Below are 6958 nucleotides of genomic sequence, written 5' to 3' on the forward strand. Positions count from 1 at the left end.
TAGATCTTTTGCTCAAGATGTTGATAGTTGAACTGAAAGCTTTCTCAAGAACATAGCTAAAAGGAAAAACTGTTAACAACAATCTAAATTCCTCTTAAATGATTGGATACTTTTGCCTTAGTTTTTGTTGAGTTCAAAAGCTTTTATATCGTTTTTTGAAAAAAAAAACTTTAAGTTCAAGGTCAGTTTGTAAGTCTAAGAAGATTTCCTGTAAGTCGTTTACTTCAAAAAGATCTGCCTCGAAGGGATCCGTATTTTTAGCTATATGATAGCTTTTTTGTGTCAATTCAAAATTTTACTACTTAATATGTTGAAATTCTTAAAAATTCCAGATTTTTCTAGGTTTCTGGGTAAATTCGCAACCCTGTATAGTTTTATTTCTTAGTCTAACTTAGTGAATTTTCAAAAAACAATTGGAAATATCATGAGGTGACAATTAATAATAGATAACATAAATTTTTACAAACCATTTATGAACCCAAATTACATATATGTCAGGTTATAAAATGGTGAGAGGGATTCTGATCGTCTATGTATGAAATGGTTAAATAAGGAAGTATATGAATGAAAATATGTAATTTACTTGAAAGGAGAAGTCATAAGTACCTAATTTTTTTTCTATACTTTACATAATCAAAATAAACTTTATTTTTTAAGTTTTACCTCAGGGTCAAATATTTAACAGCAAGCTAAAATTAGTAAAATAGCAAGATAAAAAGTAAAAACTATAAGACAGCCCCAAATTTTAAAATCGCCCCCTTTTCGCCCCCTTACTAGTATCGCCCACCCTTTCGCCCCCTTACTAATTATCGCCCCCCGACTTACTAAAATCGCCCCCAGGGGGGCGATATCGCCCACTTTGGGAAACCCTGGTATAGACTTATTTGGAAAATTGTTTTGTTTATAAACATTACTTTAGCAAAAAGATAATAATTTGAAATAAAAAATATGTTAATTTGTTATAGTAATGTTTATGAAACGACAAAAAATACGCTCAAAAAATTCGGTCCAAGGACCTGGTGTACGAAAAAACTTTTTAGTTATCGAGTCGTACACCAGAACAGTTTAATGTCATGTCTAGGACAGTAAAAATATAGATTAATAAAAAAAAAAAATAAGTAAATTAATTTTAATGAAATTTGTTTTTAATCTGAGTATAAAACAATATTATTAAGTTATTGAACGACAAAAAAAATCAAGGCTCAAAATATTTGGTCCTAGGACTTGGTGCACGAAAAAGTCTTTTAGTTATCAAGTCGCACACCACTTAGATAACTTTAAACGTCTTGTCCACGACAATAAAAACATGAAAATACAAAATTTAAATTTTAATTTATGCCTATAAAAAACTTTCAAAACAGAATATAACTAAGTGATTGTGTTAATAACGCGTTTAGTTATAAAGTAGTGCAAAAGTTTAGATTTTTAACCTAATGACAGTATGATTCATTAAACCGTTAAGTTAAAATTTACTTGCAATAAACAAACTATTATTTGCTTTCCTTTTTTATGTTAACACTTGGTTTTTTTGTAACTATTATTTTGTTGGTTTTTTATAATTTTCTTTAAATTAAGCAGTAGTGCAAAACTTTTAACATTTTAACTTGGAAATGAAATAATGAAGTACTGTTTCGAACTTTTGAGTTTTACAAGTAATGAGTTATTAATTACTTTAATTTTGTAAAATTAGTATTTGATTTTAAATTGTAATATAGGAAAGTTTAAAAATAGTTCTAATTAGGTGGTTAGTGTCGCAATTAATAAAACTTTTTTTGTTAGGTTTAAAGATGAACGATTATATTAAATTTATTAACATAAAACTCATAAAATGCTTATAATGAAAAAAGTTCTTTATTTTTTTGTAGATTTAGTATATGTTACAATTTTATTCTAAAAACATGAAACTTCTTTTACTTTACGCCTTTAATTTGTTATCAGTTAGTGCTCAAAATGTACAAGGTAAGGTTAAACTATATAATTCTATATATTGGTTTATTTATCGATTGCACTTTCAAAAAATTTCACATGAATTAGTGATTATACCAAACTTTTAAAAATTTATTTAAATTTAAATTTTTTTTGCTTGTGAAATTAGTTCAATATATTTTTATGGAATGTTTTTAAAAGAAAGTTGCATTGCCAAAAACAAAATTAACATATTAAAAATAAAACTGAATAAAAAATAATATAATAAATTAGTATTAGTTGCAGATTGTCCGCATTTAGAAAATATTTCTAATGGTAATATACAATGTACTCTTGGTGATAAAGTGGGTAGCGAATGTACTTATTCTTGCATTCCTGGTAAGTAATGTTATATTATTATTTTAATGGAATATTTATATAAGGGAACACTTTATAACTTGTTAAAAAAACATAACAAACCAAATGTTTAAGTAAAAAAAAAATTGTATAATTAGTAAGTGTGTGTTTTTAAATTAATTATATGTGTATTTTAAACTAAAGCACAAAGTGCTTGTACACCTTAATGACAGTTTACTTTTGAAAAATAAGGAAAAATTCAATTTTTATTGTCCTTTTAGTCATATTTTTTTTGGAAAAAATTTGTACGATTCTTTGAAAAAACTTTAGATATCTGTAAAAAAAATAAAGTTCACTTATTTTCAACAACCAATTACTCTTACTAGGTTTCGAAATAGACGACACTTGTTTAACAATCAACTACTGTATAAATGATGGATTTAACAACGGAATGTGGAAACTCATCGCTCCTAAATGTGTATGTTAGTGCTGAGTTTTTTCAATTAAAACTTCAAATTATTTTAGCATTAAGAGTAAATTGAGTTAATAACAAGAAATAAACGTTTTAAACCAGTTCATAAGCACTTATATAGTATATATACAGTAAGTTTTTGTATCAGTAGTATTATTTTTATCATTTATTGTTAATGTTGCAGCCAAGTATATATCACAATCTGAGTCACTTAAATAGAAGACATATTAAGAAGAATAATAACAAATAAACAAGTAAACGAATTACTTAAAAATCTAATTTAGTAAGATTATAAACTATTAATCCTTTAAAAAGCAAAAGTAATAAGTTAGTATATAAACTTAGTTCATATAGCAAGTTTAACTTTTATCATGATGTTATACAATACATGCTGTATTTCGATTTTGAATTATTATACTTTTGTCTATTTTAAGATTATAAATATCAATTCTACTTCAAATATCAACAATTTAAAACTATTGTATGGGTTTACAAACATTATTTAAGTTGTATCTAAATGAAAAGTAAAAGCTGTTCTTTTGTTTCTTTCGAAAATTTTAGGAGTTATCATTAATTAAATGGTTAATTGACCGTGGCTAAATGGTTAGTAACTCATCTACAGTGCAAACTTCTACTTATTCTTGTTTACTATATAAGTACATTTACATTTAAAACTTTTAATTCTTTAAAAAGTAATTTAGTGCTTTTGTTTTTTACTAAAGGTAGAAAATTATTTTACTATGTAGGTATGTTTTTAGCCATAGTTTTTATAAATGTCTGCCAGTTGATGTTGGTGTGATTTAAGTTGTTTTCTTTATACATGCCGAGAAAGTTGTTTAGGTAGAATAGTTAGGCTTCAAGCTGGATTTGTGCTGGTTTGATCTGGTTTTAAAAAATACACCAGTGGAGCCTATGCATTTTTTAGTTATATCTTGTGTGAAGTTATGGCTTTATATATCCCTTTCTGTAGACATTGACTGTTGAACGGACATTGAGTGGTATTTGTGCAGTTACATAGTTTATCAGTTGAACTTGGTTCGGAGAGCACTTTTTTATTGTGTTCTTGGATAATTAATTTGAGGTTTGTAGAATAGCTGTAGGTAATCTTGACTGTGTTCTTGTTGAATATCTTGTGTAGCTTGGAACCTTCAGGGAAATGCGTGTTTATAAGGTTGAGATTGTGTTTTCCGACTTTGGTTTTGACTAAGTTGCAGTAAGGGGAGGGGGGGTGGTGGAAGTTTATGATGTTTCTTCTTCTAAACTTTTTCTTACTTGACTGTGTGGAACATTTGAACTTATCTAGTGGATTGAAGCCGCTTTTTAAAAAAGCGTCATTTTAAGGGTTTTTAGCAGTATCAAAGATCTGTTTCTTAGTAGATAATTTGCAAAGGCTGTTATGAACCATTGGGCTGATTGCTCTATCACCGACCCATTAAACCCAAATTAAAAAAAAATAATTCAATTAAGCTGCATCATATAGCTATTAAATTCTGTAAAAAATATACTTTAATAAGAAAGACATTTTTGTTTATTGATATTTTTAAGTTAAGAAAAATGTCTTAAACTTCCTTTTAATTTACAATAATTTTAGTTTAGTATATCTAAAATAATCAAAAAAGAGTTCGCTTTAAGCAGATATGTACATAAAAAAGGTCAAAACAAAGAAAATAAATTAAAAGAATAACAAGTTTAAATAAAGTTAATATTAAAAGTTCATTTTAATAAGAACATAATAAACACTTTGTTATGTTTGTGACAAACTAAACTTAAATTTCAATAAAAGAATATTTTTGTAAAGTTTTGTTTGTTTTCAATTTAAATCCTGATTAAAAAATTATCGGGGGAGGATTGATTGGATTTGAATCGATCCCTATACCATTATATTAATGTTTTTTTAATTGAAACGTATATAAATGTCTACTTTAAGTTTCTAATTAGTATATGTTTATATAATGTTTAAAAAGCAAACATTATTTTTTTATTGTAATTAGTGTAAAGGATATTCTATATTCCTGTAATGTCTAAGTTACTAAAATAAGTTCTGTGGTTTTAGTAACAACTCTTTATTTAATTTGTTGTCTTTGTACAATGTTAAACTTAATAACACTTTAAAATTGTTATGATTTTTTTCTTGATAGTGAATAAAAGTTTTTTCTATAAACTGTTTTACCACAACAATTTATTAAAATTATTATAAAAAGAGATTTTTTTAGCTTTATTACTAGTTTAGAATTTGAATATCAAGACTTAACTACAACAATTTTTTTTCTTTATAAAAAGCTGGTAGTTTTTCAAGTAATGACCTATAACGTTGATTTTTGACCATTTTTTAGTTTAATAATTGATCTAAAAGACTATAGTATTTAAAAAAATTTCTTTGATAAAAAAATCTAGTTTAATAAACACCTCTGACCTAAAAAATGCTTTTGCCGCAGAAGTAAACAAAAATTCGTAGAAATTAATTATTCTATGAGCTTGTTAAACTGTAGTCTTAGCATTTATTTATTTTCTGATAATGCCTAGAAAATACTTAGTCTACTAAATTATATGTAAAATAACATCATTTGAGTCCAGTTTGTAAATAGAATACTAGCTATCATTATTAATTTATATTAACTCTCCGGTATTCTGTCACTTATAAACTACTTACACTTTTTTAAAAATTATATATATTTTTTGTGTTTTAGAAGCCCTAAAATAACCTGCTTGAATGTCGCACTAAACTAAGCTTGTTTAAGAAATATTTTTGCAAATTATTCATAGATTAAACACAACGTTTTTGATTTCACAATCCTATCATCGAAATATTTTTTATGGGACAAGTTTTAAAAGTTTTTTTAATGTTAGTCTTTTGAAAGTTTACTAAATGTAACGTTTTTAATCTTTGCAAACTATATTGTTATAAATGGATTAGTTAAAAATTCCTATAACTGATTTTGTAAATAAAAAGAAAAAGTTTTAAGTTAAGTATTTAGATGTATTAAAATACGACTGTACTGCTTTAAATTTCCTTACAAGTTTACTTGAGTAAAATCAAAGTTATGATGATCATCAAAAAAAAAACATTAATACACAAAATTATAGTTTTTAAATTAAAAAACTAGTTCTTGTTAATAACAGTTTAAAAATTACTTCATTACCACTATTTGTAAGATCTTTTAACAATGTTTTATAAGTTTTATTTATTAAAATATAGTTTTTAGTATAAATATACCAATACTTTGTATACTGAGCTTTCTTTAAAGAACAAAACTTAAAATATAATTGTATAGTTTTTATATAAATTCTTAAATTCCTAAAATTTAAATACCCCGAAAATTTAGCATCATGTGGTGAGAGAACTAGATAGTTGTTTTACTAATATATTTTAATTGAAGTTAAATAGTTCTAAAATTTAAAACCTAACATAGTCTCGTAGTTTGTTAGAATTAATTACTAAAACTTTTTATTACTTTTTCAAAGTCATAAAAACTTAAAGAAGTAAAACTAATGAAAAGAAGTTAAGAAGTCAAAATTAATGACTATCGATTAGAAAATAGAACATTAGCATTATAAAAGTATAAAATGAAACAGGTTGCTACACATATGCCATTACTCCTTATTATGGTGATTATGCCACAAGTCAACAAGCATGCAAAGATTTGTTTGGCGGACAGTTGGTGTCACATAATCTAGGAAAAGATGGAATAAACTATCACAAGTAAGAAAAAATGTTATTTTCTTTTAGATACTGTCAAATGTAAAAATTATAATTTTATTGTAACAAAAAAAAAAGTATACTCTATGAAAAAGCTGCTTTTTATATAGTGTTATAAAATTATTACATTTTTGCTTTTAGAATTTTAAGGTTTTAATTTTCATGTTATATACAGTTTTGATTAACTGGAAAAGTACAAAATAGGTTTTACATAGTTTTGCAACGTAAAAATGTAACATGCTTGTAAAAATTTATAAAATTACTTATTAGACTTTTAATACTGTGGAAGCAAGTTATATTTGAAAATTAGCTTACTAGATAGCAGTAAATTGAACAACTGTGATTGTATATTGAGTCTTAAGTGTAGCTCATTAATATCTTTTAAGTTAATAAGACTTTTTGTGTTTTAAAAAGTTTTTATAATGGACTCCGATCAAACAAAATGAAACGCAGTAAAAATAATGCTTAACTAAGTTTTTTAAAAATATTCATTCAAAAATTTAAGCTGATCGTTTGTTAAAATAACC

Source organism: Thalia democratica, chromosome 1, assembly GCF_965202585.1.
Source record: "Thalia democratica chromosome 1, ktThaDemo2.hap1.1, whole genome shotgun sequence".
In the NCBI taxonomy this organism is placed as follows: Eukaryota; Metazoa; Chordata; class Thaliacea; order Salpida; family Salpidae; genus Thalia; species Thalia democratica.